The sequence below is a fragment of the Taudactylus pleione genome, unplaced genomic scaffold, assembly GCF_031769625.1.
Source record: "Taudactylus pleione unplaced genomic scaffold, aTauple2 ptg001041l, whole genome shotgun sequence".
In the NCBI taxonomy this organism is placed as follows: Eukaryota; Metazoa; Chordata; class Amphibia; order Anura; family Myobatrachidae; genus Taudactylus; species Taudactylus pleione.
The window spans coordinates 1,321,447-1,346,496 of record NW_028285442.1 but is presented as its reverse complement, the minus strand read 5'-3'; positions in this window follow the sequence as shown (position 1 = coordinate 1,346,496).

The following is a 25,050-nucleotide window of genomic DNA, read 5'->3' as shown; positions in this document are numbered from 1 at the left end:
GGGCACAGGCACCACATTTTGAATAAGAAGCTGTAGTTGTGCAGGGGTTAACTAGCTTTCGTCATCAAATGTTATACTTGAAACCCACAGGGGGTCTTCACATACATATGACCCACTTGCCATTTCCCTTGACCAACAATGATTTTGGCATGAATAGGGCAGTAAAGCGGGCATAGGCACCACATTTTTGTCATTTTGAATAAGAAGCTGTAGTTGTGCAGGGGATAACTAGCTTCGGTCAACAAATGTTACACTTGAAACCCATAGAGGCATGTCTCGTACATATGACCCACTTGTCATTTGCCTTGACCAACAAGGATTCTGGCATGAATAGGGCAGTAAAGCGGGCATAGGCACCACATTTTGTCATTTTGAATAAGAAGCTGTAGTTGTGCAGGGGTTAAATAGCTTCAGTCATCAAATGTTACACTTGAAACCCACAGAGGGTGGTCTGGTACATATGACCCACTTGTCATTTGCCTTGACCAACAAGGATTTTGGCATGAATAGGGCAGGAAACGGGCATGGGCGCCACATTTTGTCATTTTGAATAAGAAGCAGTAGTTGTGCAGGTGTTAAATAGCTTCAGTCATCAAATGTTACACTTGAAACCCACAGAGGGTGGTCTGGTACATATGACCCACTTGTCATTTGCCTTGACCAACAAGGATTTTGGCATGAATAGGGCAGGAAAACGGGCATGGGCACCACATTTTGTCATTTTGAATAAGAAGCTGTAGTTGTGCAGGGGTTAACTAGCTTCGGTCATCAAATGTTACACTTGAAACCCACAGGGGGTATTCACATACATATCACCCACTTGCCATTTCCCTTGACCAACAATGATTTTGGCATGAATAGGGCAGTAAAGCGGGCACAGGCACCACATTTTGAATAAGAAGCTGTAGTTGTGCAGGGGTTAACTAGCTTTCGTCATCAAATGTTATACTTGAAACCCACAGGGGGTCTTCACATACATATGACCCACTTGCCATTTCCCTTGACCAACAATGATTTTGGCATGAATAGGGCAGTAAAGCGGGCAGAGGCACCACATTATGTCATTTTGAATAAGAAGCTGTAGTTGTGCAGGGGTTAAATAGCTTTGGTCATCAAATGTTACACTTGAAACCCACAGAGGGTGGTCTGGTACATATGACCCACTTGTCATTTGCCTTGACCAACAAGGATTCTGGCAAGAATAGGGCAGTAAACCGGGCACAGGTACCACATTTTGAATAAGAAGCTGTAGTTGTGCAGGAGTTAACTAGCTTCATCATCAAATGTTACACTTGAAACCCACAGAGGTTGGTCTGGTACATATGACCCACTTGTCATTTGCCTTGACCAACAAGAATTTTGGCATGAATAGGGCAGGAAAACGGGCATGGGCACCACATTTTGTCATTTTGAATAAGAAGCTGTAGTTGTGCAGGGGTTAACTAGCTTCGGTCATCAAATGTTACACTTGAAACCCACAGAGGGGGTCTTCACATACATATGACCCACTTGCCATTTCCCTTGACCAACAATGATTTTGGCATGAATAGGGCAGTAAAGCGGGCACAGGCACCACATTTTGAATAAGAAGCTGTAGTTGTGCAGGGGTTAACTAGCTTTCGTCATCAAATGTTATACTTGAAACCCACAGGGGGTCTTCACATACATATGATGCACTTGCCATTTCCCTTGACCAACAATTATTTTGGCATGAATAGGGCAGTAAAGCGGGCATAGGCCCCTCATTTTGTCATTTTGAATAAGAAGCTGTAGTTGTGCAGGGGTTAACTAGCTTCGGTCAACAAATGTTACACTTGAAACCCATAGAGGGTGGTCTGGTACATATGACCCACTTGTCATTTGCCTTGACCAACAAGGATTTTGGCATGAATAGGGCAGGAAAACGTGCATGGGCACCACATTTTGTCATTTTGAATAAGAAGCTGTAGTTGTGCAGGGGTGAACTAGCTTCAGTCATCAAATGTTACACTTGAAACCCACAGAGGGTGGTCACATACATATGACCCACTTGTCATTTGCCTTGACCAACAAGTATTCTGGCATGAATAGGGCAGTAAAGCGGGCATAGGCACTACATTTTGTCATTTTGAATAAGAAGCTGTAGTTGTGCAGGGGTTAACTAGCTTCGGTCATCAAATGTTACACTTGAAACCCACAGCCAGTGGTCAGGTATATATGACCCACTTGTCATTTGCATTGACCAACAAGGATTTTGGCATGAATAGGGCAGTAAACGGGCATAGGCACCGCATTTTGTCATTTTGAATAAGAAGCTGTAGTTGTGCAGGGGTTAAATAGCTTCAGTCATCAAATGTTACACTTGAAACCCACAGAGGGTGGTCTGGTACATATGACCCACTTGTCATTTGCCTTGACCAACAAGGATTCTGGCATGAATCGGGCAGTATAAAGGGCACAGGCACCACATTTTGAATAAGAAGCTATTGTGCAGGAGTTAACTAGCTTCTGTCATCAAATGTTACACTTGAAACCCACAGAGGGTGGTCTGGTACATATGACCACTTGTCATCTGCATTGACCAACAAGGATTTTGGCATGAATAGGGCAGGAAAACGGGCATGGGCACCACATTTTGTCATTTTGAATAAGAAGCAGTAGTTGTGCAGGGGTTAAATAACTTCATTCATGAAATGTTACACTTGAAACCCACAGAGGGTGGTCTGGTACATATGACCCACTTGTCATTTGCCTTGACCAACAAGGATTTTGGCATGAATAGGGCAGGAAAACGGGCATGGGTACCACATTTTGTCATTTTGAATAAGAAGCTGTAGTTGTGCAGGGGTTAACTAGCTTCGGTCATCAAATGTTACACTTGAAACCCACAGGGGGTCTTCACATACATATCACCCACTTGCCATTTCCCTTCACCAACAATGATTTTGGCATTAATAGGGCAGTAAAGCGGGGACAGGCACCACATTTTTAATAAGAAGCTGTAGTTGTGCAGGGGTTAACTAGCTTTCGTCATCAAATGTTATACTTGAAACCCACAGGGGGTCTTCACATACATATGACCCACTTGCCATTTCCCTTGACCAACAATGATTTTGGCATGAATAGGGCAGTAAAGCGGGCATAGGCACCACATTTTGTCATTTTGAATAAGAAGCTGTAGTTGTGCAGGGGTTAACTAGCTTCGGTCAACAAATGTTACACTTGAAACCCATAGAGGCTTGTCTCGTACATTTGACCCTCTTGTCATTTGCCTTGACCAACAAGGATTTTGGCATGAATAGGGCAGGAAAACGGGCATGGGCACCACATTTTGTCATTTTGAATAAGAAGCTGTAGTTGTGCAGGGGTGAACTAGCTTCAGTCATCAAATGTTACACTCGAAACCCACAGAGGGTGGTCACATACATATGACCCACTTGTCATTTGCCTTGATCAACAAGGATTCTGGCATGAATAGGGCAGTAAAGCAGGCATAGGCACTACATTTTGTCATTTTGAATAAGAAGCTGAAGTTGTGCAGGGGTTAACTAGCTTCTGTCATCAAATGTTACACTTGAAACCCACAGACGGTGGTCAGGTATATATGACCCACTTGTCATTTGCATTGACCAACAAGGATTTTGGCATGAATAGGGCAGTAAACGGGCATAGGCACCACATTTTGTCATTTTGAATAAGAAGCTGTAGTTGTGCAGGGGTTAAATAGCTTCAGTCATCAAATGTTACACTTGAAACCCACAGAGGGTGGTCTGGTACATATGACCCACTTGTCATTTGCCTTGACCAACAAGGATTCTGGCATGAATAGGGCAGTATAAAGGGCACAGGCACCACATTTTGAATAAGAAGCTATAGTTGTGCAGGAGTTAACTAGCTTCGGTCATCAAATGTTACACTTGAACCCACAGAGGGTGGTCTGGTACATATGACCCACTTGTCATTTGCCTTGACCAACAAGGATTCTGGCATGAATCGGGCAGTATAAAGGGCACAGGCACCACATTTTGAATAAGAAGCTATTGTGCAGGAGTTAACTAGCTTCTGTCATCAAATGTTACACTTGAAACCCACAGAGGGTGGTCTGGTACATATGACCACTTGTCATCTGCATTGACCAACAAGGATTTTGGCATGAATAGGGCAGGAAAACGGGCATGGGCACCACATTTTGTCATTTTGAATAAGAAGCAGTAGTTGTGCAGGGGTTAAATAACTTCATTCATGAAATGTTACACTTGAAACCCACAGAGGGTGGTCTGGTACATATGACCCACTTGTCATTTGCCTTGACCAACAAGGATTTTGGCATGAATAGGGCAGGAAAACGGGCATGGGTACCACATTTTGTCATTTTGAATAAGAAGCTGTAGTTGTGCAGGGGTTAACTAGCTTCGGTCATCAAATGTTACACTTGAAACCCACAGGGGGTCTTCACATACATATCACCCACTTGCCATTTCCCTTCACCAACAATGATTTTGGCATTAATAGGGCAGTAAAGCGGGGACAGGCACCACATTTTTAATAAGAAGCTGTAGTTGTGCAGGGGTTAACTAGCTTTCGTCATCAAATGTTATACTTGAAACCCACAGGGGGTCTTCACATACATATGACCCACTTGCCATTTCCCTTGACCAACAATGATTTTGGCATGAATAGGGCAGTAAAGCGGGCATAGGCACCACATTTTGTCATTTTGAATAAGAAGCTGTAGTTGTGCAGGGGTTAACTAGCTTCGGTCAACAAATGTTACACTTGAAACCCATAGAGGCTTGTCTCGTACATTTGACCCTCTTGTCATTTGCCTTGACCAACAAGGATTTTGGCATGAATAGGGCAGGAAAACGGGCATGGGCACCACATTTTGTCATTTTGAATAAGAAGCTGTAGTTGTGCAGGGGTGAACTAGCTTCAGTCATCAAATGTTACACTCGAAACCCACAGAGGGTGGTCACATACATATGACCCACTTGTCATTTGCCTTGATCAACAAGGATTCTGGCATGAATAGGGCAGTAAAGCAGGCATAGGCACTACATTTTGTCATTTTGAATAAGAAGCTGAAGTTGTGCAGGGGTTAACTAGCTTCTGTCATCAAATGTTACACTTGAAACCCACAGACGGTGGTCAGGTATATATGACCCACTTGTCATTTGCATTGACCAACAAGGATTTTGGCATGAATAGGGCAGTAAACGGGCATAGGCACCACATTTTGTCATTTTGAATAAGAAGCTGTAGTTGTGCAGGGGTTAAATAGCTTCAGTCATCAAATGTTACACTTGAAACCCACAGAGGGTGGTCTGGTACATATGACCCACTTGTCATTTGCCTTGACCAACAAGGATTCTGGCATGAATAGGGCAGTATAAAGGGCACAGGCACCACATTTTGAATAAGAAGCTATAGTTGTGCAGGAGTTAACTAGCTTCGGTCATCAAATGTTACACTTGAACCCACAGAGGGTGGTCTGGTACATATGACCCACTTGTCATTTGCCTTGACCAACAAGGATTCTGGCATGAATCGGGCAGTATAAAGGGCACAGGCACCACATTTTGAATAAGAAGCTATTGTTGTGCAGGAGTTAACTAGCTTCTGTCATCAAATGTTACACTTTAAAACCACAGAGGGTGGTCTGGTACATATGACCCACTTGTCATTTGCTTTGACCAACAAGGATTTTGGCATGAATAGGGCAGGAAAACGGGCATGGGCACCACATTTTGTCATTTTGAATAAGAAGCTGTAGTTGTGCAGGGGTTAAATAGCTTCAGTCATCAAATGTTACACTTGAAACCCACAGAGGGTGGTCTGGTACATATGACCCACTTGTCATTTGCCTTGACCAACAAGGATTTTGGCATGAATAGGGCAGGAAAACGGGCATGGGCACCACATTTTGTCATTTTGAATAAGAAGCTGTAGTTGTGCAGGGGTTAACTAGCTTCGGTCATCAAATGTTACACTTGAAACCCACAGGGGGTCTTCACATACATATGACCCACTTGCCATTTCCCTTGACCAACAATGATTTTGGCATGAATAGGGCAGTAAAGTGGGCACAGGCACCACATTTTGAATAAGAAGCTGTAGTTGTGCAGGGGTTAACTAGCTTTCATCATCAAATGTTATACTTGAAACCCACGGGGGTCTTCACATACATATGACCCACTTGCCATTTCCCATGACCAACAATGATTTTGGCATGAATAGGGCAGTAAAGCGGGCAGAGGCACTACATTATGTCATTTTGAATAAGAAGCTGTAGTTGTGCAGGGGTTAAATAGCTTTGGTCATCAAATGTTACACTTGAAACCCACAGAGGGTGGACTGGTACATATGACCCACTTGTCAATTGCCTTGACCAACAAGGATTCTGGCAAGAATAGGGCAGTAAACCGGGCACAGGTACCACATTTTGAATAAGAAGCTGTAGTTGTGCAGGAGTTAACTAGTTTCGTCATCAAATGTTACACTTGAAACCCACAGAGGTTGGTCAGGTACATATGACCCACTTGTCATTTGCCTTGACCAACAAGGATTTTGGCATGAATAGGGCAGGAAAACGGGCATGGGCACCACATTTTGTCATTTTGAATAAGAAGCTGTAGTTGTGCAGTGGTTAACTAGCTTCGGTCATCAAATGTTACACTTGAAACCCACAGGGGGTCTTCACATACATATGACCCACTTGCCATTTCTCTTGACCAACAATGATTTTGGCATGAATAGGGCAGTAAAGCGTGCACATGCACCACATTTTGAATAAGAAGCTGTAGTTGTGCAGAGGTTAACTAGCTTTCGTCATCAAATGTTATACTTGAAACCCACAGGGGGTCTTCACATACATATGACGCACTTGCCATTTCCCTTGACCAACAATTATTTTGGCATGAATAGGGTAGTAAAGCGGGCATAGGCACCACATTTTGTCATTTTGAATAAGAAGCTGTAGTTGTGCAGGGGTTAACTAGCTTCGGTCAACAAATGTTACACTTGAAACCCATAGAGGGTGGTCTGGTACATATGACCCACTTGTCATTTGCCTTGACCAACAAGGATTTTGGCATGAATAGGGCAGGAAAACGGGCATGGGCACCACATTTTGTCATTTTGAATAAGAAGCTGTAGTTGTGCAGGGGTTAACTAGCTTCGGTCATCAAATGTTACATTCGAAACCCACAGGGGGTCTTCACATACATATGACCCACTTGCCATTTCCCTTGACCAACAATGATTTTGGCATGAATAGGGCAGTAAAGCGGGCACAGGCACCACATTTTGAATAAGAAGCTGTAGTTGTGCAGGGGTTAACTAGCTTTCGTCATCAAATGTTATACTTGAACCCACAGAGGGTCTTCACATACATATGACCCACTTGCCATTTCCCTTGACCAACAATGATTTTGGCATGAATAGGGCAGTAAAGCGGGCATAGGCACCACATTTTGTCATTTTGAATAAGAAGCTGTAGTTGTGCAGGGGTTAACTAGCTTCGGTCAACAAATGTTACACTTGAAACCCATAGAGGGTGGTCTGGTACATATGACCCACTTGTCATTTGCCTTGATCAACAAGGATTTTGGCATGAATAGGGCAGGAAAACGTGCATGGGCACCACATTTTGTCATTTTCAATAAAAAGCTGTAGTTGTGCAGGGGTGAACTAGCTTCAGTCATCAAATGTCACACTTGAAACCCACAGAGGGTGGTCACATACATATGACCCACTTGTCATTTGCCTTGACCAACAAGGATTCTGGCATGAATAGGGCAGTAAAGCGGGCATAGGCACTACATTTTGTCATTTTGAATAAGAAGCTGTAGTTGTGCAGGGGTTAACTAGCACGGTCATCAAATGTTACACTTGAAACCCACAGACGGTGGTCAGGTATATATGACCCACTTGTCATTTGCATTGACCAACAAGGATTTTGGCATGAATAGGGCAGTAAACGGGCATAGGCACCACATTTTGTCATTTTGAATAAGAAGCTGTAGTTGTGCAGGGGTTAAACAGCTTCAGTCATCAAATGTTACACTTGAAACCCACAGAGGGTGGTCTGGTACATATGACCCACTTGTCATTTGCCTTGACCAACAAGGATTCTGGCATGAATAGGGCAGTAAAACGGGCACAGGTACCACATTTTGAATAAGAAGCTGTAGTTGTGCAGGAGTTAACTAGCTTCGGTCATCAAATGTTACACTTGAAACCCACAGAGGGTGGTCTGGTACATATGACCCACTTGTCATTTGCCTTGACCAACAAGGATTTTGGCATGAATAGGGCAGGAAAACGGGCATGGGCACCACATTTTGTCATTTTGAATAAAAAGCTGTAGTTGTGCAGGGGTTAACTAGCACGGTCATCAAATGTTACACTTGAAACCCACAGACGGTGGTCAGGTATATATGACCCACTTGTCATTTGCATTGACCAACAAGGATTTTGGCATGAATAGGGCAGTAAACGGGCGTAGGCACCACATTTTGTCATTTTGAATAAGAAGCTGTAGTTGTGCAGGGGGTTAAACAGCTTCAGTCATCAAATGTTACACTTGAAACCCACAGAGGGTGGTCTGGTACATATAACCCACTTGTCATTTGCCTTGACCAACAAGGATTCTGGCATGAATAGGGCAGTAAAACGGGCACAGGTACCACATTTTGAATAAGAAGCTGTAGTTGTGCAGGAATTAACTAGCTTCGGTCATCAAATATTACACTTGAAACCCACAGAGGGTGGTCTGGTACATATGACCCACTTGTCATTTGCCTTGACCAACAAGGATATTGGCATGAATAGGGCAGGAAAACGGGCATGGGCACCACATTTTGTCATTTTGAATAAGAAGCTGTAGTTGTGCAGGGGTTAACTAGCTTCGGTCATCAAATGTTACACTTGAAACCCACAGGGGGTCTTCACATACATATCACCCACTTGCCATTTCCCTTGACCAACAATGATTTTGGCATGAAAAGGGCAGTAAAGCGGGCACAAGCACCACATTTTGAATAAGAAGCTGTAGTTGTGCAGGGGTTAACTAGCTTTCGTCATCAAATGTTATACTTGAAACCCACAGGGGGTCTTCACATACATATGACCCACTTGCCATTTCCCTTGACCAACAATGATTTTGGCATGAATAGGGCAGTAAAGCGGGCATAGGCACCACATTTTGTCATTTTGAATAAGAAGCTGTAGTTGTGCAGGGGTTAACTAGCTTCGGTCAACAAATGTTACACTTGAAACCCATAGAGGCTTGTCTCGTTCATATGACCCACTTGTCATTTGCCTTGACCAACAAGGATTTTGGCATGAATAGGGCAGGAAAATGGGCATGGGCACCACGTTTTGTCATTTTGAATAAGAAGCTGTAGTTGTGCAGGGGTGAACTAGCTTCAGTCATCAAATGTTACACTCAAAACTAACAGAGGGTGGTCACATACATATGACCCACTTGTCATTTGCCTTGACCAACAAGGATTCTGGCATGAATAGGGCAGTAAAGCGGGCATAGGCACTACATTTTGTCATTTTGAATAAGAAGCTGTAGTTGTGCAGGGGTTAACTAGCTTCGGTCATCAAATGTTACACTTGAAACCCACAGATGGTGGTCAGGTATATATGACCCACTTGTCATTTGCATTGACCAACAAGGATTTTGGCATGAATAGGGCAGTAAACGGGCATAGGCACCACATTTTGTCATTTTGAATAAGAAGCTGTAGTTGTGCAGGGGATAAATAGCTTCAGTCATCAAATGTTACACTTGAAACCCACAGAGGGTGGTCTGTTACATATGACCCACTTGTCATTTGCCTTGACCAACAAGGATTTTGGCATGAATAGGGCAGGAAAACGGGCATGGGCACCACATTTTGTCATTTTGAATAAGAAGCTGTAGTTGTGCAGGGGTTAACTAGCTTCGGTCATCAAATGTTACATTCGAAACCCACAGGGGGTCTTCACATACATATGACCCACTTGCCATTTCCCTTGACCAACAATGATTTTGGCATGAATAGGGCAGTAAAGCGGGCACAGGCACCACATTTTGAATAAGAAGCTGTAGTTGTGCAGGGGTTAACTAGCTTTCGTCATCAAATGTTATACTTGAACCCACAGAGGGTCTTCACATACATATGACCCACTTGCCATTTCCCTTGACCAACAATGATTTTGGCATGAATAGGGCAGTAAAGCGGGCATAGGCACCACATTTTGTCATTTTGAATAAGAAGCTGTAGTTGTGCAGGGGTTAACTAGCTTCGGTCAACAAATGTTACACTTGAAACCCATAGAGGGTGGTCTGGTACATATGACCCACTTGTCATTTGCCTTGATCAACAAGGATTTTGGCATGAATAGGGCAGGAAAACGTGCATGGGCACCACATTTTGTCATTTTCAATAAAAAGCTGTAGTTGTGCAGGGGTGAACTAGCTTCAGTCATCAAATGTTACACTTGAAACCCACAGAGGGTGGTCACATACATATGACCCACTTGTCATTTGCCTTGACCAACAAGGATTCTGGCATGAATAGGGCAGTAAAGCGGGCATAGGCACTACATTTTGTCATTTTGAATAAGAAGCTGTAGTTGTGCAGGGGTTAACTAGCACGGTCATCAAATGTTACACTTGAAACCCACAGACGGTGGTCAGGTATATATGACCCACTTGTCATTTGCATTGACCAACAAGGATTTTGGCATGAATAGGGCAGTAAACGGGCATAGGCACCACATTTTGTCATTTTGAATAAGAAGCTGTAGTTGTGCAGGGGTTAAACAGCTTCAGTCATCAAATGTTACACTTGAAACCCACAGAGGGTGGTCTGGTACATATGACCCACTTGTCATTTGCCTTGACCAACAAGGATTCTGGCATGAATAGGGCAGTAAAACGGGCACAGGTACCACATTTTGAATAAGAAGCTGTAGTTGTGCAGGAGTTAACTAGCTTCGGTCATCAAATGTTACACTTGAAACCCACAGAGGGTGGTCTGGTACATATGACCCACTTGTCATTTGCCTTGACCAACAAGGATTTTGGCATGAATAGGGCAGGAAAACGGGCATGGGCACCACATTTTGTCATTTTGAATAAGAAGCTGTAGTTGTGCAGGGGTTAACTAGCACGGTCATCAAATGTTACACTTGAAACCCACAGACGGTGGTCAGGTATATATGACCCACTTGTCATTTGCATTGACCAACAAGGATTTTGGCATGAATAGGGCAGTAAACGGGCGTAGGCACCACATTTTGTCATTTTGAATAAGAAGCTGTAGTTGTGCAGGGGGTTAAACAGCTTCAGTCATCAAATGTTACACTTGAAACCCACAGAGGGTGGTCTGGTATATATGACCCACTTGTCATTTGCCTTGACCAACAAGGATTTTGGCATGAATAGGGCAGGAAAATGGGCATGGGCACCACGTTTTGTCATTTTGAATAAGAAGCTGTAGTTGTGCAGGGGTGAACTAGCTTCAGTCATCAAATGTTACACTCAAAACTAACAGAGGGTGGTCACATACATATGACCCACTTGTCATTTGCCTTGACCAACAAGGATTCTGGCATGAATAGGGCAGTAAAGCGGGCATAGGCACTACATTTTGTCATTTTGAATAAGAAGCTGTAGTTGTGCAGGGGTTAACTAGCTTCGGTCATCAAATGTTACACTTGAAACCCACAGATGGTGGTCAGGTATATATGACCCACTTGTCATTTGCATTGACCAACAAAGATTTTGGCATGAATAGGGCAGTAAACGGGCATAGGCACCACATTTTGTCATTTTGAATAAGAAGCTGTAGTTGTGCAGGGGATAAATAGCTTCAGTCATCAAATGTTACACTTGAAACCCACAGAGGGTGGTCTGTTACATATGACCCACTTGTCATTTGCCTTGACCAACAAGGATTCTGGCATGAATAGGGCAGTATAAAGGGCACAGGCACCACATTTTGAATAAGAAGCTATAGTTGTGCAGGAGTTAACTAGCTTCGGTCATCAAATGTTACACTTGAAACCCACAGAGGGTGGTCTGGTACATATGACCCACTTGTCATTTGCCTTGACCAACAAGGATTTTGGCATGAATAGGGCAGGAAACCGGGCATGGGCACCACATTTTGTCATTTTGAATAAGAAGCAGTAGTTGTGCAGGGGTTAAATAGCTTCAGTCATCAAATGTTACACTTGAAACCCACAGAGGGTGGTCTGGTACATATGACCCACTTGTCATTTGCCTTGACCAACAAGGATTTTGGCATGAATAGGGCAGGAAAACGGGCATGGCCACCACATTTTGTCATTTTGAATAAGAAGCTGTAGTTGTGCAGGGGTTAACTAGCTTCGGTCATCAAATGTTACACTTGAAACCCACAGGGGGTCTTCACATACATATCACCCACCTGCCATTTCCCTTGACCAACAATGATTTTGGCATGAATAGGGCAGTAAAGCGGGCACAGGCACCACATTTTGAATAAGAAGCTGTAGTTGTGCAGGGGTTAACTAGCTTTCATCATCAAATGTTATACTTGAAACCCACAGGGGGTCTTCACATACATATGACCCACTTCCCATTTCCCATGACCAACAATGATTTTGGCATGAATAGGGCAATAATGAGGGCAGAGGCACCACTTTATGTCATTTTGAATAAGAAGCTGTAGTTGTGCAGGGGTTAAATAGCTTTGGTCATCAAATGTTACACTTGAAACCCACAGAGGGTGGTCTGGTACATATGACCCACTTGTCATTTGCCTTGACCAACAAGGATTCTGGCAAGAATACGGCAGTAAACCGGGCACAGGTACAACATTTTGAATAAGAAGCTGTAGTTGTGCAGGGGTTAAATAGCTTCATCACCAAATGTTACACTTGAAACCCACAGAGGTTGGTCTGGTACATATGACCCACTTGTCATTTGCCTTGACCAACAAGGATTTTGGCATGAATAGGGAAGGAAAACGGGCATGGGCACCACATTTTGTCATTTTGAATAAGAAGCTGTAGTTGTGCAGGGGTTAACTAGCTTCGGTCATCAAATGTTACACTTGAAACCCACAGGGGGTCTTCACATACATATGACCCACTTGCCATTTCCCTTGACCAACAATGATTTTGGCATGAATAGGGCAGTAAAGCGGGCACAGGCACCACATTTTGAATAAGAAGCTGTAGTTGTGCAGGGGTTAACTAGCTTTCGTCATCAAATGTTATACTTGAAACCCACAGGGGGTCTTCACATACATATGATGCACTTGCCATTTCCCTTGACCAACAATTATTTTGGCATGAATAGGGCAGTAAATCGGGCATAGGCACCACATTTTGTCATTTTGAATAAGAAGCTGTAGTTGTACAGGGGTTAACTAGCTTCGGTCAACAAATGTTACACTTGAAACCCATAGAGGGTGGTCTGGTACATATGACACACTTGTCATTTGCCTTGACCAACAAGGATTTTGGCATGAATAGGGCAGGAAAACGTGCATGGGCACCACATTTTGTCATTTTGAATAAAAAGCTGTAGTTGTGCAGGGGTGAACTAGCTTCAGTCATCAAATGTTACACTTGAAACCCACAGAGGGTGGTCACATACATATGACCCACTTGTCATTTCCCTTGACCAACAAGGATTCTGGCATGAATAGGGCAGTAAAACGGGCATAGGCACTACATTTTGTCATTTTGAATAAGAAGCTGTAGTTGTGCAGGGGTTAACTAGCTTCGGTCATCAAATGTTACACTTGAAACCCACAGACGGTGGTCAGGTATATATGACCCACTTGTCATTTGCATTGACCAACAAGGATTTTGGCATGAATAGGGCAGTAAACGGGCATAGGCACCGCATTTTGTCATTTTGAATAAGAAGTTGTAGTTGTGCAGGGGTTAAATAGCTTCAGTCATCAAATGTTACACTTGAAACCCACAGAGGGTGGTCTGGTACATATGACCCACTTGTCATTTGCCTTGACCAACAAGGATTCTGGCATGAATCGGGCAGTATAAAGGGCACAGGCACCAAATTTTGAATAAGAAGCTATTGTTGTGCAGGAGTTAACTAGCTTCGGTCATCAAATGTTACACTTGAAACCCACAGAGGGTGGTCTGGTACATATGACCCACTTGTCATTTGCCTTGGCCAACAAGGATTTTGGCATGAATAGGGCAGGAAAACGGGCATGGGCACCACATTTTGTCATTTTGAATAAGAAGCTGTAGTTGTGCAGGGGTTAACTAGCTTCGGTCATCAAATGTTACACTTGAAACCCACAGGGGCTCTTCACATACATATCAGCCACTTGCCATTTCCCTTGACCAACAATGATTTTGGCATGAATAGGGCAGTAAAGCGGGCACAGGCACCACATTTTGAATAAGAAGCTGTAGTTGTGCAGGGGTTAACTAGCTTTCGTCATCAAATGTTATACTTGAAACCCACAGGGGGTCTGCACATACATATGACCCACTTGCCATTTCCCATGACCAACAATGATTTTGGCATGAATAGGGCAGTATAAAGGGCATAGGCACCACATTATGTAATTTTGAATAAGAAGCTGTAGTTGTGCAGGGGTTAAATAGCTTCGGTCATCAAATGTTACACTTGAAACCCACAGAGGGTGGTCTGGTACATATGACCCACTTGTCATTTGCCTTGACCAACAAGGATTCTGGCAAGAATAGGGCAGTAAACCGGTCACAGGTACCACATTTTGGATAAGAAGCTGTAGTTGTGCAGGAGTTAACTAGCTTCGTCATCAAATGTTACACTTGAAACCCACAGAGGGTGGTCTGGTACATATGACCCACTTGTCATTTGCCTTGACCAACAAGGATTTTGGCATGAATAGGGCAGGAAAACGGGCATGGCCACCACATTTTGTCATTTTGAATAAGAAGCTGTAGTTGTGCAGGGGTTAACTAGCTTCGGTCATCAAATGTTACACTTGAAACCCACAGGGGGTCTTCACATACATATCACCCACCTGCCATTTCCCTTGACCAACAATGATTTTGGCATGAATAGGGCAGTAAAGCGGGCACAGGCACCACATTTTGAATAAGAAGCTGTAGTTGTGCAGGGGTTAACTAGCTTTCATCATCAAATGTTATACTTGAAACCCACAGGGGGTCTTCACATACATATGACCCACTTGCCATTTCCCATGACCAACAATGATTTTGGCATGAATAGGGCAGTAAACGGGCATAGGCACCACATTTTGTCATTTTGAATAAGAAGCTGTAGTTGTGCAGGGGTTAAATAGCTTCAGTCATCAAATGTTACACTTGAAACCCACAGAGGGTGGTCTGTTACATATGACCCACTTGTCATTTGCCTTGACCAACAAGGATTCTGGCATGAATAGGGCAGTATAAAGGGCACAGGCACCACATTTTGAATAAGAAGCTATAGTTGTGCAGGAGTTAACTAGCTTCGGTCATCAAATGTTACACTTGAAACCCACAGAGGGTGGTCTGGTACATATGACCCACTTGTCATTTGCCTTGACCAACAAGGATTTTGGCATGAATAGGGCAGGAAACCTGGCATGGGCACGACATTTTGTCATTTTGAATAAGAAGCAGTAGTTGTGCAGGGGTTAAATAGCTTCAGTCATCAAATGTTACACTTGAAACCCACAGAGGGTGGTCTGGTACATATGACCCACTTGTCATTTGCCTTGACCAACAAGGATTTTGGCATGAATAGGGCAGGAAAACGGGCATGGCCACCACATTTTGTCATTTTGAATAAGAAGCTGTAGTTGTGCAGGGGTTAACTAGCTTCGGTCATCAAATGTTACACTTGAAACCCACAGGGGGTCTTCACATACATATCACCCACCTGCCATTTCCCTTGACCAACAATGATTTTGGCATGAATAGGGCAGTAAAGCGGGCACAGGCACCACATTTTGAATAAGAAGCTGTAGTTGTGCAGGGGTTAACTAGCTTTCATCATCAAATGTTATACTTGAAACCCACAGGGGGTCTTCACATACATATGACCCACTTCCCATTTCCCATGACTAACAATGATTTTGGCATGAATAGGGCAATAATGCGGGCAGAGGCACCACTTTATGTCATTTTGAATAAGAAGCTGTAGTTGTGCAGGGGTTAAATAGCTTTGGTCATCAAATGTTACACTTGAAACCCACAGAGGGTGGTCTGGTACATATGACCCACTTGTCATTTGCCTTGGCCAATAAGGATTCTGGCAAGAATAGGGCAGTAAACCGGGCACAGGTACAACATTTTGAATAAGAAGCTGTAGTTGTGCAGGGGTTAAATAGCTTCGTCACCAAATGTTACACTTGAAACCCACAGAGGTTGGTCTGGTACATATGACCCACTTGTCTTTTGCCTTGACCAACAAGGATTTTGGCATGAATAGGGAAGGAAAACGGGCATGGGCACCACATTTTGTCATTTTGAATAAGAAGCTGTAGTTGTGCAGGGGTTAACTAGCTTCGGTCATCAAATGTTACACTTGAAACCCACAGGGGGTCTTCACATACATATGACCCACTTGCCATTTCCCATGACCAACAATGATTTTGGCATGAATAGGGCAGTAAAGCGGGCAGAGGCACCACATTATGTCATTTTGAATAAGAAGCTGTAGTTGTGCAGTGGTTAAATAGCTTTGATCATCAAATGTTACACTTGAAACCCACAGAGGGTCATCTGGTACATATGACCCACTTGTCATTTGCCTTGACCAACACGGATTCTGGCAAGAATAGGGCACTAAACCGGGCACAGGTACCACATTTTGAATAAGAAGCTGTAGTTGTGCAGGAGTTAACTAGCTTTGTCTTCAAATGTTACACTTGAAACCCACAGAGGTTGGTCTGGTACATATGACCCACTTGTCATTTGCCTTGACCAACAAGGATTTTGGCATGAATAGGGCAGGAAAACGGGCATGGGCACCACATTTTGTCATTTTGAATAAGAAGCTGTAGTTGTGCAGGGGTTAACTAGCTTCGGTCATCAAATGTTACACTTGAAACCCACAGGGGGTCTTCACATACATATCACCCACTTGCCATTTCCCTTGACCAACAATGATTTTGGCATGAATAGGGCAGTAAAGCGGGCACAAGCACCACATTTTGAATAAGAAGCTGTAGTTGTGCAGGGGTTAACTAGCTTTCGTCATCAAATGTTATACTTGAAACCCACAGGGGGTCTTCACATACATATGACCCACTTGCCATTTCCCTTGACCAACAATGATTTTGGCATGAATAGGGCAGTAAAGCGGGCATAGGCACCACATTTTGTCATTTTGAATAAGAAGCTGTAGTTGTGCAGGGGTTAACTAGCTTCGGTCAACAAATGTTACACTTGAAACCCATAGAGGCTTGTCTCGTTCATATGACCCACTTGTCATTTGCCTTGACCAACAAGGATTTTGGCATGAATAGGGCAGGAAAATGGGCATGGGCACCACATTTTGTCATTTTGAATAAGAAGCTGTAGTTGTGCAGGGGTGAACTAGCTTCAGTCATCAAATGTTACACTCAAAACTCACAGAGGGTGGTCACATACATATGACCCACTTGTCATTTGCCTTGACCAACAAGGATTCTGGCATGAATAGGGCAGTAAAGCGGGCATAGGCACTACATTTTGTCATTTTGAATAAGAAGCTGTAGTTGTGCAGGGGTTAACTAGCTTCGGTCATCAAATGTTACACTTGAAACCCACAGATGGTGGTCAGGTATATATGACCCACTTGTCATTTGCATTGACCAACAAGGATTTTGGCATGAATAGGGCAGTAAACGGGCATAGGCACCACATTTTGTCATTTTGAATAAGAAGCTGTAGTTGTGCAGGGGTTAAATAGCTTCAGTCATCAAATGTTACACTTGAAACCCACAGAGGGTGGTCTGTTACATATGACCCACTTGTCATTTGCCTTGACCAACAAGGATTCTGGCATGAATAGGGCAGTATAAAGGGCACAGGCACCACATTTTGAATAAGAAGCTATAGTTGTGCAGGAGTTAACTAGCTTCGGTCATCAAATGTTACACTTGAAACCCACAGAGGGTGGTCTGGTACATATGACCCACTTGTCATTTGCCTTGACCAACAAGGATTTTAGCATGAATAGGGCAGGAAACCGGGCATGGGCACCACATTTTGTCATTTTGAATAAGAAGCAGTAGTTGTGCAGGGGTTAAATAGCTTCAGTCATCAAATGTTACACTTGAAACCCACTGAGGGTGGTCTGGTACATATGACCCACTTGTCATTTGCCTTGACCAACGAGGATTTTGGCATGAATAGGGCAGGAAAACGGGCATGGCCACCACATTTTGTCATTTTGATTAAGAAGTTGTAGTTGTGCAGGGGTTAACTAGCTTCGGTCATCAAATGTTACATTTGAAACCCACAGGGGGTCTTCACATACATATCACCCACCTGCCATTTCCCTTGACCAACAATGATTTTGGCATTAATAGGGCAGTAAAGCGGGCACAGGCACCACATTTTGAATAAGAAGCTGTAGTTGTGCAGGGGTTAACTAGCTTTCATCATCAAATGTTATACTTGAAACCCACAGGGGGTCTTCACATACATATGACCCACTTCCCATTTCCCATGACCAACAATGATTTTGGCATGAATAGGGCAATAATGCGGGCAGAGGCACCACTTTATGTCATTTTGAATAAGAAGCTGTAGTTGTGCAGGGGTTAAATAGCTTTGGTCATCAAATGTTACACTTGAAACCCACAGAGGGTGGTCTGGTACATATGACCCACTTGTCATTTGCCTTGACCAACAAGGATTCTGGCAAGAATAGGGCAGTAAACCGGGCACAGGTACAACATTTTGAATAAGAAGCTGTAGTTGTGCAGGGGTTAAATAGCTTCGTCACCAAATGTTACACTTGAAACCCACAGAGGTTGGTCTGGTACATATGACCCACTTGTCATTTGCCTTTACCAACAAGGATTTTGGCATGAATAGGGAAGGAAAACGGGCATGGGCACCACATTTTGTCATTTTGAATAAGAAGCTGTAGTTGTGCAGGGGTTAACTAGCTTCGGTCATCAAATGTTACACTTGAAACCCACAGGGGGTCTTCACATACATATGACCCACTTGCCATTTCCCTTGACCAACAATGATTTTGGCATGAATAGGGCAGTAAAGCGGGCACAGGCACCACATTTTGAATAAGAAGCTGTAGTTGTGCAGGGGTTAACTAGCTTTCATCATCAAATGTTATACTTGAAACCCACAGGGGGTCTTCACATACATATGACGCACTTGCCATTTCCCTTGACCAACAATTATTTTGGCATGAATAGGGCAGTAAATCGGGCATAGGCACCACATTTTGTCATTTTGAATAAGAAGCTGTAGTTGTACAGGGGTTAACTAGCTTCGGTCAACAAATGTTACACTTGAAACCCACAGAGGGTGGTCACATACATATGACCCACTTGTCATTTGCCTTGACCAACAAGGATTCTGGCATGAATAGGGCAGTAAAGCGGGCATAGGCACTACATTTTGTCATTTTGAATAAGAAGCTGTAGTTGTGCAGGGGTTAACTAGCTTCGGTCATCAAATGTTACACTTGAAACCCACAGACGGTGGTCAGGTATATATGACCCACTTGTCATTTTCATTGACCAACAAGGATTTTGGCATGAATAGGGCAGTAAACGGGCATAGGCACCACATTATGTAATTTTGAATAAGAAGCTGTAGTTGTGCAGGGGTTAAATAGCTTCGATCATCAAATGTTACACTTGAAACCCACAGAGGGTGGTCTGGTACATATGACCCACTTGTCATTTGCCTTGACCAACAAGGATTCTGGCATGAATAGGGTAGTATAAAGGGCACAGGCACCACATTTTGAATAAGAAGCTATAGTTGTGCAGGAGTTAACTAGCTTCGGTCATCAAATGTTACACTTGAAACCCACAGAGGGTGGTCTGGTACATATGACCCACTTGTCATTTGCCTTGACCAACAAGGATTTTGGCATGAATAGGGCAGGAAACCTGGCATGGGCACCACATTTTGTCATTTTGAATAAGAAGCAGTAGTTGTGCAGGGGTTAAATAGCTTCAGTCATCAAATGTTACACTTGAAACCCACAGAGGGTGGTCTGGTACATATGACCCACTTGTCATTTGCCTTGACCAACAAGGATTTTGGCATGAATAGGGCAGGAAAACGGGCATGGCCACCACATTTTGTCATTTTGAATAAGAAGCTGTATTTGTGCAGGGGTTAACTAGCTTCGGTCATCAAATGTTACACTTGAAACCCACAGGGGGTCTTCACATACATATCACCCACCTGCCATTTCCCTTGACCAACAATGATTTTGGCATGAATAGGGCAGTAAAGCGGGCACAGGCACCACATTTTGAATAAGAAGCTGTAGTTGTGCAGGGGTTAACTAGCTTTCATCATCAATTGTTATACTTGAAACCCACAGGGGGTCTTCACATACATATTACCCACTTGCCATTTCCCATGACCAACAATGATTTTGGCATGAATAGGGCAATAAAGCGGGCAGAGGCACCACATTATGTCATTTTGAATAAGAAGCTGTAGTTGTGCAGGGGTTAAATAGCTTTGGTCATCAAATGTTACACTTGAAACCCACAGAGGGTGGTCTGGTACATATGACCCACTTGTCATTTGCCTTGACCAACAAGGATTCTGGCAAGAATAGGGCAGTAAACCGGGCACAGGTACAACATTTTGAATAATAAGCTGTAGTTGTGCAGGGGTTAAATAGCTTCGTCATCAAATGTTACACTTGAAACCCACAGAGGTTTGTCTGATACATATGACCCACTTGTCATTTGCCTTGACCAACAAGGATTTTGGCATGAATAGGGCAGGAAAACGGGCATGGGCACCACATTTTGTCATTTTGAATAAGAAGCTGTAGTTGTGCAGGGGTTAACTAGCTTCGGTCATCAAATGTTACACTTGAAACCCACAGGGGGTCTTCACATACATATGACCCACTTGCCATTTCCCTTGACCAACAATGATTTTGGCATGAATAGGGCAGTAAAGCGGGCACAGGCACCACATTTTGAATAAGACGCTGTAGTTGTGCAGGGGTTAACTAGCTTTCATCATCAAATGTTATACTTGAAACCCACAGGGGGTCTTCACATACATATGACGCACTTGCCATTTCCCTTGACCAACAATTATTTTGGCATGAATAGGGCAGTAAAGCGGGCATAGGCACCACATTTTGTCATTTTGAATAAGAAGCTGTAGTTGTGCAGGGGTTAACTAGCTTCGGTCAACAAATGTTACACTTGAAACCCATAGAGGGTGGTCTGGTACATATGACCCACTTGTCATTTGCCTTGACCAACAAGGATTTTGGCATGAATAGGGCAGGAAAACGTGCATGGGCACCACATTTTGTCATTTTGAATAAGAAGCTGTAGTTGTGCAGGGGTGAACTAGCTTCAGTCATCAAATGTTACACTTGAAACCCACAGAGGGTGGTCACCTACATATGACCCACTTGTCATTTGCCTTGACCAACAAGGATTCTGGCATGAATAGGGCAGTAAACCGGGCATAGGCACTACATTTTGTCATTTTGAATAAGAAGCTGTAGTTGTGCAGGGGTTAACTAGCTTCAGTCATCAAATGTTACACTTGAAACCCACAGACGGTGGTCAGGTATATATGACCCACTTGTCATTTGCATTGACCAACAAGGATTTTGTCATGAATAGGGCAGTAAACGGGCATAGGCACCGCATTTTGTCATTTTGAATAAGAAGCTGTAGTTGTGCAGGGGTTAAATAGCTTCAGTCTTCAAATGTTACACTTGAAACCCACAGAGGGTGGTCTGGTACATATGACCCACTTGTCATTTGCCTTGACCAACAAGGATTCTGGCAAGAATAGGGCAGTATAAAGGGCACAGGCACCACATTTTGAATAAGAAGCTATTGTTGTGCAGGAGTTAACTAGCTTCGGTCATCAAATGTTACACTTGAAACCCACAGAGGGTGGTCTGGTACATATGACCCACTTGTCATTTGCCTTGACCAACAAGGATTTTGGCATGAATAGGGCTGGAAAACGGGCATGGGCACCACATTTTGTCATTTTGAATAAGAAGCTGTAGTTGTGCAGGGGTTAAATAGCTTCAGTCATCAAATGTTACACTTGAAACCCACAGAGGGTGGTCTGGTACATATGACCCACTTGTCATTTGCCTTGACCAACAAGGATTTTGGCATGAATAGGGCAGGAAAACGGGCATGGGCACCACATTTTGTCATTTTGAATTAGAAGCTGTAGTTGTGCAGGGGTTAAATAGCTTTGGTCATCAAATGTTACACTTGAAACCCACAGAGGGTGGTCTGGTACATATGACCCACTTGTCATTTGCCTTGACCAACAAGGATTCTGGCAAGAATAGGGCAGTAAACCGGGCACAGGTACAACATTTTGAATAAGAAGCTGTAGTCGTGCAGGGGTTAAATAGCTTCGTCATCAAATGTTACACTTGAAACCCACAGAGCTTGGTCTGATACATATGACCCACTTGCCATTTGCCTTGACCAACAAGGGTTTTGGCATGAATAGGGCAGGAAAACGGGCATGGGCACCACATTTTGTCATTTTGAATAAGAAGCTGTAGTTGTGCAGGGGTTAACTAGCTTCGGTCATCAAATGTTACACTTGAAACCCACAGGGGGTCTTCACATACATATGACCCACTTGCCATTTCCATTGACCAACAATGATTTTGGCATGAATAGGGCAGTAAAGCGGGCACAGGCACCACATTCTGAATAAGAAGCTGTAGTTGTGCAGGGGTTAACTAGCTTCGGTCATCAAATGTTACACTTGAAACCCACAGGGGGTCTTCACATACATATGACCCACTTGCCATTTCCATTGACCAACAATGATTTTGGCATGAATAGGGCAGTAAAGCGGGCATAGGCACCACATTTTGTCATTTTGAATAAGATGCTGTAGTTGTGCAGGGGTTAACTAGCTTCGGTCAACAAATGTTACACTTGAAACCCATAGAGGGTGGTCTGGTACATATGACCCACTTGTCATTTGCCTTGACCAACAAGGATTTTGGCATGAATATGGCAGGAAAACGTGCATGGGCACCACATTTTGACATTTTGAATAAGAAGCTGTAGTTGTGCAGGGGTGAACTAGCTTCAGTCATCAAATGTTACACTTGAAACCCACAGAGGGTGGTCACATACATATGACCCACTTGTCATTTGCCTTGACCAACAAGGATTCTGGCATGAATAGGGCAGTAAAGCGGGCATAGGCACTACATTTTGTCATTTTGAATAAGAAGCTGTAGTTGTGCAGGGGTTAACTAGCTTCGGTCATCAAATGTTACACTTGAAACCCACAGACGGTGGTCAGGTATATACGACCCACTTGTCATTTGCATTGACCAACAAGGATTTTGGCATGAATAGGGCAGTAAACGGGCATAGGCACCGCATTTTGTCATTTTGAATAAGAAGCTGTAGTTGTGCAGGGGTTAAATAGCTTCAGTCTTCAAATGTTACACTTGAAACCCACAGAGGGTGGTCTGGTACATATGACCCACTTGTCATTTGCCTTGACCAACAAGGATTTTGGCATGAATAGGGCAGGAAAACGGGCATGGGCACCACATTTTGTCATTTTGAATAAGAAGCTGTAGTTGTGCAGGGGTTAACTAGCTTCGGTCATCAAATGTTACACTTGAAACCCACAGGGGGTCTTCACATACATATCACCCACTTGCCATTTCCCTTGAGCAACAATGATTTTGGCATGAATAGGGCAGTAAAGCGGGCACAGGCACCACATTTTGAATAAGAAGCTGTAGTTGTGCAGGGGTTAACTAGCTTTCGTCATCAAATGTTATACTTGAAACCCACAGGGGGTCTTCACATACATATGACCCACTTGCCATTTCCCATGAACAACAATGATTTTGGCATGAATAGGGCAGTAAAGCGGGCATAGGCACCACATTATGTAATTTTGAATAAGAAGCTGTAGTTGTGCAGGGGTTAAATAACTTCGGTCATCAAATGTTACACTTGAAACCCACAGAGGGTGGTCTGGTACATATGACCCACTTGTCATTTGCCTTGACCAACAAGGATTCTGGCAAGAATAGGGCAGTAAACCGGGCACAGGTACAACATTTTGAATAAGAAGCTGTAGTCGTGCAGGGGTTAAATAGCTTCGTCATCAAATGTTACACTTGAAACCCACAGAGCTTGGTCTGATACATATGACCCACTTGCCATTTGCCTTGACCAACAAGGATTTTGGCATGAATAGGGCAGGAAAACGGGCATGGGCACCACATTTTGTCATTTTGAATAAGAAGCTGTAGTTGTGCAGGGGTTAACTAGCTTCGGTCATCAAATGTTACACTTGAAACCCACAGGGGGTCTTCACATACATATGACCCACTTGCCATTTCCATTGACCAACAATGATTTTGGCATGAATAGGGCAGTAAAGCGGGCACAGGCACCACATTTTGAATAAGAAGCTGTAGTTGTGCAGGGGTTAACTAGCTTTCGTCATCAAATGTTATACTTGAATCCCACAGGGGGTCTTCACATACATATGACGCATTTGCCATTTCCCTTGACCAACAATTATTTTGGCATGAATAGGGCAGTAAAGCGGGCATAGGCACCACATTTTGTCATTTTGAATAAGAAGCTGTAGTTGTGCAGGGGTTAACTAGCTTCGGTCAACAAATGTTACACTTGAAACCCATAGAGGGTGGTCTGGTACATATGACCCACTTGTCATTTGCCTTGACCAACAAGGATTTTGGCATGAATATGGCAGGAAAACGTGCATGGGCACCACATTTTGACATTTTGAATAAGAAGCTGTAGTTGTGCAGGGGTGAACTAGCTTCAGTCATCAAATGTTACACTTGAAACCCACAGAGGGTGGTCACATACATATGAC